This window comes from Lepisosteus oculatus, chromosome 14 (assembly GCF_040954835.1).
Source record: "Lepisosteus oculatus isolate fLepOcu1 chromosome 14, fLepOcu1.hap2, whole genome shotgun sequence".
NCBI lineage: Eukaryota > Metazoa > Chordata > Actinopteri > Semionotiformes > Lepisosteidae > Lepisosteus > Lepisosteus oculatus.
Window position 1 is genome coordinate 16054823 of NC_090709.1, and position 9868 is coordinate 16064690.

Sequence of the window (9868 nt, forward strand, 5' to 3'; positions counted from 1 at the left end):
TCTGAAAGAAAGTTGACACTGTCGGGATCCTCGCAAGTCACGTGTCTCTTGTGCGGAAGAGCAGTCATTACCTGACCCGTCTGGAATGACCACTGACAGACTTTATCCAGAAGCGACGGCACCACTCCCAGTAGAATGAGTGAGAAATACAGCATGACATGGGTAGTTAAGGGGCTCCCAGAATCCATCTTTCCTCACATTACTGATTTTTTTCAATAGCATTTTGACCTTTTTTCACATTCAGATTTTTTTCACATTTAATAAAATCTTTTAATCAACAACATTAAGAAAACAAATGGAACATTTTTTGGTACAATAATTAAAAAAAAAACTTTCAATGCCTTGGTTGTATACGTGTGCACACCCTTTATAAAGGGAGTTGCAGCAGTGAAGAATTTTAAAGAGCATTTCTGTAGAGAAAACAGCATTTTTTCTGCCTTGATGTTAAGCTTAGGGAGCCTGTCTTTTAGAAATTCTATTTCTAAAGACATTGCACAGCCTCCCGACAGACTAACAAATATTTTTTGGAGAAATTGGCTCACACACTGGAAGACACTAACGTTTATCTACGTTAGAATATGTGAATAACAGTTTAACAGAAAAAGTTTGTAATTGTGATTTTGTTAAAATTCAATAAATCGTCTATCAACAGTAAGAAATTATTAAGAAATTGTTTTATTTCATAAACTACAAGACAATTAAGAGAGTTTATAGGTCATATCCATCACTTATGTTCTTTTAACTCTAGCGTTCAGGATCCAAACCCAGGTGCGGACGGTTGTGTTTCTTGAATCTCTTGTAATCATCAAGAGTCGATGTGTAGTCCTTCAGTACTTTCTCGAGTTGTGCCATGGATATTTTATACGATCAATACTTGTCATGCTCTTTTTCATTTACCTTAACAAACGGAAAAAGTTCAAAGTGTGTTTATGGCTGTGCTTCACATTTACACGAGAGCAGTACAGGACACGGAGTGAGGAGTTCGTGAAGCTTTCAGTTTAGTGCGGAGTTCAGAAGGAGGATTCGCTCGCTGAATAATCTCTCAGGAAATCCCGGGTGAGATTCAACAGGTGTTTTCTGCAACAGCCACGACAAGTGTGAAGCAATCTCTGGATTTCCTGAATTTGAACTAAATTATTAGTTCAAATAATTTAAGATTAAACAGAACTAAATGAGGTACATTTAAAACATCAGCGCAACTCTGCAGCACGTCGAGTGTGCCTGCATTTAATTTTGTAAACCTGTCTCTCTCTGAACACGAGCAAAGAGTTCTAACTCAACAGAAGATTGCGATGTGAGTACTATAACATAAAGCACCTGGAGATGCCAGGGATTGAACCCGGGACCTCTTACATGCAAAGAATGCACTCTACCACTGAGCTACATCCCTGATGAAAAATTTTATGGAACAGACTTAGAGATGTGCAAATGCTCATTGATCACAATCCACCACTCACGAAGAATGCCTGCAGTTTCCCACTTTTGCGTTTCTTCTACTACAGAGTAAATTCATAGGAATGAAGAAATAAGGAAGGAAAAATAATCGCATCGAAGCTTCAAGAGACTGGGCACAAATTAATCTGTTATTTTTGTATCCAGTTACATGGGCGACGGTGGTTGATTCCCAGACGGGGGAGTGCTTTTTTCTACCTCCTTACTCGACTGTCTTTCAATTCTATTTTATTTGAAAGCTTTTTGCATCTTTTAAGTGCTCTTGATTAAACTATGCATAGAAAAACAGCAGTACTGATGATTTAACGTAAAAGGGTGAAACAACGCCCCGGCACAGGAATGGTAACAGGAAGGATCGTGTTCTTATTCAATATGTCCTTTTGAGATGTCTTGTCAATGCACACAGGCGGTAGAGCTGAATAATTTACTTTTAGTGGTGTTTTTAAACAAAGATGGAACACGTTCTTTCTATACCAGGAAGAAAGGAGCAGACTTTACCTTTAAGAGGCAAAAATGACACCTTATCAAAGCTAATATTAATTAAAATGACATCACAACAAAAGAGTGGAGCCTTGAGTGAATAAAGCCTTGAGTGGAGCCTTGAGTTTTCATTGGACGTCTGTGTCTCCATAACTTTGTAGGTGAGAGAGAGGATTGTGATAATTTGCAGGTGCTTCTCGGAAGTGCGTTGGTGGTACAGGCGCCTTCCAAATAATTGAGTCGTGTTTGAATTCCAGCCAGTACAAACCCAAATCTTTTCAAGATAATTTGTGGTCCGCTAACACATCTTTGGAAACACTACAAAAGGTAACACCCCGTGTGAAACACCATGAACATCTGTTAAAGCCTGAGTTTTACATACTCTCACATAAATAAACGTTAGTGTTTTCCGGTGTGTGAGACAATTTCTCCAAAAAATATGTGTTAGTCTGTCGGGAGGCTGTGCAAGGTGTTAAGAAATATAATTTCTAAAAGACAGACTCTCTAAGCTTAACATCAAGGCAGAAAAAATGCTGTTTTCTCTACAGAAATGCTCTTTAAATTTCAGCATTGTTGCAACTCCCTTTATAAAGGGTGTGCACACGTATGGCATTGTACAACCAAGGCATTGAAAGTTTTTTTTAATTATTGTTCCAAAAAATGTTCCATTTGTTTTCTTTTTAATGTTTTTGATTAAAAGATTTAATTAAATGTGAAAAAAATCTGAATGTGGAAAAAGGTCAAAATGCTATTGAAAAAAAACAGTAATGTGAGGAAAGATGGATTCTGGGAGCCCCTTAACTACCCATGTCATGCTGTATTTCTCACTCATTCTACTGGGAGTGGTGCCGTCGCTTCTGGATAAAGTCTGTCAGTGGTCATTCCAGACGGGTCAGGTATGACTGCTCTTCGGCACAAGAAGAGATATAACATCACAGCAGCACCATTTAAGGTGGAACGAAAAACGCGAATAAGAAGCCAACTTTAGCCTCGTAGCAGACCCTGGGAGGCACGCTCAAAATAATCATCTTTCCCAGTACTTAAGAGTCATATTTAGATCGCTTTACTGCAATTTTATTTGATTGATGGGAGATGTGAAGCCATCGAGCCTGTACTGCGCTTCACATTGAAATTGAAGCCATTTCTCATGCTTCTCTCAGTGTCGGGGCTGCAATTGCGTGTAAAGGAGGCGACTTGAAAATGTCGCTACAAAAAATCCGCCGGGTTAATTTACTTGTCCGACCACCTCCCTCCGTCCCCCTTTGCTGTTAGCACAATTCTTTCAGTTTCTTTTCTTGTATTTTCCTTGCTATTTTACTGTTGCTTTTCCCCATGAGGAGATGGATCCACAACCGAAACTGTTTTCACCCTGTTTGTGTAACGTCAGTCTGTATGAGGAGCATATTTTGCACAGCTCCAGTGGCGCAATCGGTCAGCACGCGGTACTTAGACAGCAGTGCACAGCGGAATCAGGACGAGGTTGTGAGTTCAAGCCTCACCTGGAGCAGTGCCTTTAGGTACCGAAAGCAACTGTCGAGTTTAGGTACTCTTAGGTATTTGATGGAGATAAATTAACATCAAACGAACAAGTAAAGGTAAAGGTTTATTTCGAGTCACAATCAAAGAAGACTCCACAGCTGAGACATTGTGTTTCCTTCTCTTTTCAGCATGGAATAAACCTATACTTTTCCCTTTGCAGCATGCCCACGCATGCTGACGCAGCTCCCTACTTAAATTACTATCAGCTGTGTACCTCCAGTTGACCTGTACACAAATATATGAGAGAGGTCTACTGAGATGAGAGGAGCACTGAAGACTTGATAAAGCTCTTGCATTAGATTCTGTTTTTGTTGTTCCCCAGATTTGTTTTTAAATGTTCTTTTTCTTTTGAAGTTGGTGCATTTGGTTGTTTTTTTATAGTTGTTAGACCACTACAGGGATTTACCTAGGTTCCCGGAAGACTTCTCATTTTGTGTTTGTTGTGTTTTTGGGTTACAACTATTTTTTTTCTGTTGATAGGACCCCACACATTACTGTGGGACTAGTTAACTTTAGTTCTTACATTGTACCTGAAATGACCTCAATAACTACTACTCTGTTTCCCTTTTTTAAAAAAAAAAGGCAAAACTGATGTTTGTTTCTCCTTGTTGCTGATTGGTAGCTACAACGGGTCAGTTGCAACAAACTTGGCCTCTGAAATTTGTCAGCAGCTCTGTACTGAACCTGTTCTCAATTGCAACAAACCTAAAATAACAGCTGCTGCCCATTAGATGTTACTGAAGTAGCAGACTAAGCGGAACAATAGATTACATTGGAACTGTCCTGAATGTAGTGGAAATAATATCTTCATTAAGTAATGAACTGATGCACCACTTGTTTGAAAATTATTTTTATATTTTACTAAAATTGCTTTCCAGACACTACAATTATTCACAAGGAATTTTATCAATACATATTTTATTGATAAAAGTGTGATATCTTAATAATAACGTTTAATGTTATCTTTAACATTAGTACTTTAGTAGCTGTATTATGCTTTTGGGAATTTCCAGGTATCCTGGTGGAGAGAACTGAAATTAAGGAAATACATATTTAAAGGGGTGTAAGTCTTAAATGTGTTCTGTTACATCTGGGTCTTAACTGAATAGATTTGTTGTATTATTTAATTTGATTTGACTTTACACTTGTGTTTCTCATGAGATAATATTGGGGATTTGCAGATACAGATAATAAGTTATAATAGGCCAAATAATAGGCCCTGTCTCTCTCACACCTGAAGAAGGCTCCACGGCCGAAACGTTGTGTTCTCCAGGGTGATGACCCCGCTGAATGGAATGAGTGGCATGTGCTCTACCACTTAACTGAACTCCCGACAACTACCTTTATCTGCAGCACTTTTAGGAAGAGTGAGGAGTCTACAAGTCCAGAAAACGTGAGGAGAATTCAGAACAGGAGGCTCTTCACCTTTCACTCGGCTTTCGTTGGACGTCTAAGTGAATGACAAATTTTCACTTTTTGATTAAAGAAATTAAAAAACACCTTTCTTTCAACCAGATTCATAATACATAAAGCACAATGTAGTGAAGTGTTCCTATTTATTTAAATCCCAGTTCAAAATCAAATCTCATTCCCATAGTCCTGATTAGTTTAAATTTAAGCAATTAACCAGGCTTCTACTTCTAGAAGATATTACAAATTGTTTGAAGGGACATCATTTCAGATGGAAATTGACTTTTGTTCTAGTGTGATCTCATTAAACCTTTCTTTTGGATTGAGAACAGGATCATTGTGAGATTCAAAACACATCTGTCTTTGCTTCTTTCAAGGATGAATGGATTATTGAGATGCAAACATTGGTTCAAATCAAAACAAAATTGTGATATACAGTACTTCTGTTTTTATTTTCAGCTACCAAAATTTAGTCTTAGTTGTAAAATTCCATATTAATATTCAATATTAAGTGGATTTAAACATGCACAGTAGAGAAACAGAATAAATGAAGTAATTGTTTCACTAACATCTAAGTGCAACCTATAGATCGTCTTTGGCCATTGAATTGCATAAGGCACCGCAAAACTTCTTACTGGGAGAAATACTGTGTGTTCTGAGTGGCTGCATCTGTATATAATGGTATTCAGATAAGTTTAGGTGGAGGTCAAATTCTAACCTCATACTTCTGGTTCCCTGCAGATAACAGCTCCCTGGCTACAGAGGGTCCACCGCAACACAACTGCTGCAGGATTTTCTCCCTGGAGAGGGGATGTGAAGACAGTGATCTCTTACCAGCACTATGCTTTCTTCAGCCAGGGGAGTTAAATCCAAAGCGCTGAGCACTCAATACCTTGAAATTCATCATCTGGCTACAGTATTATTATACTTCTTTACCAAGCTGCTGGATCTGTGAAGTTCTATCATCATGGAAACATTATTTGTATCCGGAAGTGGATGTGGAAACACAATGTACGTCCTTTCAAAAGCTCACAGCTGTACTACTCTAAAACGTCATTCTAAATTGCTAGAGAGGAAAACAATCTTAGCTTGATACATTGTTGTGCAAGATTCTATTTTCACTATTTTATTACTGACCAGGAAAATGACTTTTACCAGATCAATGAAAAATAAAGCTTTATATAAAAGGTTAATTCAAGGTGATACAGTACATTCAATGTGTAGTAAATAAATCAGATTAACAACATATTAAAAATTTCCTCTGCAAATATAAAAAGCTAAATTAAACTAAAAGGAGAACCAGAAAAGCCACTGAGCAGGAATGAATCTTTCATTCTGTGTGTTCAGATGCCTGCCCAACAATCATCTTATCAACACTAGTCTTATTGTCTTATCCGAGTAATTAAGATTTTTTAAAAAATAATCATTCAGCACAAAAAACAACAACATATAGGTTACATTCAGTCTTTGAAAAGCTCATTAGAAAGGAAGGGTCATCAGTTCAGATTGAAAAGTCTAGAATTTGAGCCTTGCTGCTGTGTCCTGGGTTGAATGGTGGTAAGAGTTATTTTCTTCATTTTTCTTTGTGTGCAATGCTTTTATGCATCTAAATATACAGATGCAATTATAATGTATGCAGATTATTTTCCATATGTAGCATCTGTAAGTGGCAGTGACATGAAATCAGACCAGATTAACTGATCATTAATTAATGTTGTATCTACTTGTTCTGATAATGACACACATCTGTAATCAGTAGACAATGGGAAACAACAATCACAATTCAGTTCTTATCTTGGAATTGCAGGACATATAGACCTTCTGTTGTAGTGCAGTGTCTCTCAATGTAAAGGTATAAAAGTGCAGGTCAGTCTTACAGCCTGAGAGACACAGCAGGAGACACAATAACAAGGTCTCACTAGGCCAGTGACTGTGTGGGTACTGTACAGGTTCTCAGCTGTACAGTTACTGGATAATCTGAAATCAAACACCTCATAACCTACAGAACTATATACATTAAGGGAAAGATAACAGTATTTTAACAGGGATGACTCAGAAACACAAGGCATATTGTAATGGTATTATTAAGTTAAAAACTCTAAACTGACTTCAGGACGAATCCTCTACAAAGCTGCACAGTGCTCTGACATAATCATACTAAGATCCTTTTTCAGAGGGTAGTGTGGTCAGGAGACTCCGACATCATCATAGTCACATCCATCTTCAATGGACTGTGTGGCCAGGAGACTCTGCACTCCGGGAGAAATGGCGGAGACACCTGCCAGAGACACACAGTCAGCAGAAGAGGTGGACAGGGTATAGCAAACAGAGTAATTCATACAGAAACGGACCATATGTCCAAATTCCTCTATTAACACACTGTAATTTTCTTTTTTGACTATTTGCCTCATTCATCAGGATAAATACCAACAGTAATCTCATACTATCTTATACTGGCTAGATCTGCCTGCTGATCTCGTGGTAAAGTTCGCTGAGGCAGTGACTTGTGGAATAAAATAAATTGGTTAGAAATCGAGACAGATTTTGCCCCTCAAGATCTCATTACTCAAAGAAACAAGGTTGTGGAAAAGATATAAATTGTGTGAAGCATCTGTCAAGAGACAAAATACATGTGGCATAATCAACACTGAGAAACTTGCAATGGGCATTCTTGCCATTATGTGAAAATTTAAGTGAAAGAAGTCAATACTAGAATTTAATAATTATTAATTCTTTAATGAAAGGATATATAGGAAATTATAGCTATGTTCGCCTTTTGTTTAGAGTGTACACATTTTGGAATACAAAAGTTTATTCCAAAAAATCACTAGTAACTAGCTTCTGATATCTGGGTACATTGCTTCAGACCTAGTAGCCCTTAATGTAAAAAGTCCCAGAAGTATGTCAGGGCAAGAATAGAAAATTAAAAAATACAGAATATGTGCCCTCCAGATTTTTTCATATCCCCCATGAAACAGAAACAAAATCATCAAAAACAGATGTATGTCTTAGATCATGTGTCCAGCTTAAAAACATCTAAAAATGTTATATTGTAATTTCTATAGTACTGTACATAAAGTCCAGTAGAAATCATATTTATTTACATCCATGTAATATTTTGTAAATCCTCCCTTGTCAGGGATTAAATTTACGGAACACCTCCTATAATAGACTATTAGAATCTGGCACTTCTGAGGGGAGGTTGGTGAATAACCTCATATGCACTCTTCAGAGAGCTGACTTTATCCATGATGACACATTTGTTGTGTTTAATCCCCTATTTCAGATGAGTATAAGTATTGTTACATGTTTTCAAATGCTCAGGTATTCCCTGCTGTATTTGTGTAATTGTTTAATTGTGAAAACATCCAAATAGGTACATTTAAATTTAGAAGAACAGGAAGTGAGATTAGGATAAAATCTTTCTTCCAAACTTCTGTTATAAACTCTATAGAAAACAGAATATATGAATAGGATACACTAATAGAATAATATATGTTTATTCAGAAATGTAATGTTTCTCAGCAGGGATTCCAGATGGGACTCCAGAGACTGAGTCAGACCCACTGTAAGAAACCCTCTTTCTCAATGTGCTGGGATTAAACCCTGAAGACCCCCTGACAGTTGAACCACAGTTAAGGTCTGGTCCTGGGTCTTGTTGACTTTGGAATGGTTCCCTGTGAACTATCTGAAGACCTGCTGAACCTCCCACACCCACTGTGAGCTCCCCTGGCTTCCACAGCCCTCACCTGAGATGGGATCATTCTCATTGTTCTCCACATCATCATATTCAGACTGCAGCTCATCACAGAGGAGTTTTCCTGGGAACAAGAGATCAATTACTTACAGTATGTGTTTCACCTAGTAAATTAATTTCATTAAACACATTTTCTTCTTCTGCTTCTTACTACTTGTGCATGTGGTTAGATTCTATATTTTAATCCCTTTAATTACTCCTAACTACGTCAAACTATTTCATCCTCTAAAATGAAAAGTTTACTCTTTAGTAGATACAGCTATCTGTTCCCCACTATATCTCAATAGGTTGTAGGAAACCAAGAAAAAAAGGTTTGTAGATAAACTGTCCATTATTCAGACTAAAAATATTTTAATATCATTACTTATATGCAAAAAAGTGTAACACATTTAGTACAGTCTTGCCACATATGAAGGCAAGTCGTCATCAATTGTATGTGTGGCTGTATAATTGTTTGTGTCTGTGGAATTGTGTCTAGGAAGATACAAATGAGGAGGATCTGGGGAAATATGTATCTTATGTTCACCACAGAGTGGCAACGTTTCAGTTTGATTTCATACAAATGAAAATGTTTTAGACTATATTAAACACATATAAGATGGAATGGAATCATTTTTGTTATTTTAACTGTGTGTGACACTTTTTCATGAGTAGTTATTTAGTTTCTGTGAAATGGACTGATTGATGCTTAGTGCCACTGTACTGATGGGGACACATCATCCCTGTATGACAAGTATATGATTCGGTGATATAAGACTCACAAAGCCATGAGTGACCCATATCGTGTACTGCAATTTTAAAGAATTATGACATTGGGGTTGAAAGTGGGATTATGACTTTGACTTAGGATTTGTTATAACACTAAGTGAAAAGAAATATTTAAAAAGTGATCAAGTGAAAATGACTGCAAAAATGAACTTACTATTGAAGGTGGCATTAATGTACCCAACAACATCACACTACCACTGCTGTGACATAACAAGCATGTTACAAAGACATCACTGAGCCTTTTGCATTGTCAAATTGATTTACCGAGATTTCAAACAACAAACTTGTTTTCTTCTAAGGGTGTTGATAGAAACACATGTGCAAGGGAGCTATGTTTACCTGGGTCTGGGTCTCCCTTACTGTCCTCCAAATCGTCGTATTCAGAGGGCACCTCATCAGAGAGGAATCTCCCTGTGAAAAGAAAGACAGAGCAGAGATACCTGCAGTCAGATAGCAGCCTCA

At 37.4% G+C, this 9868-nt stretch overlaps 1 long non-coding RNA gene across 1 annotated transcript; it reads right to left on the minus strand.

Moving 5' to 3' along the window:
- Window positions 1-6979: 6979 nt before the first annotated feature.
- Window positions 6980-9819, minus strand: LOC138242935 (uncharacterized). Its single transcript, XR_011191814.1, has 3 exons — window positions 9746-9819; window positions 8631-8702; window positions 6980-7159 (listed from the first exon to the last, which is right to left on the minus strand). It is a non-coding gene; the product is annotated as an uncharacterized lncRNA (long non-coding RNA).
- Between the last annotated feature and the right edge of the window lie 49 nt (window positions 9820-9868).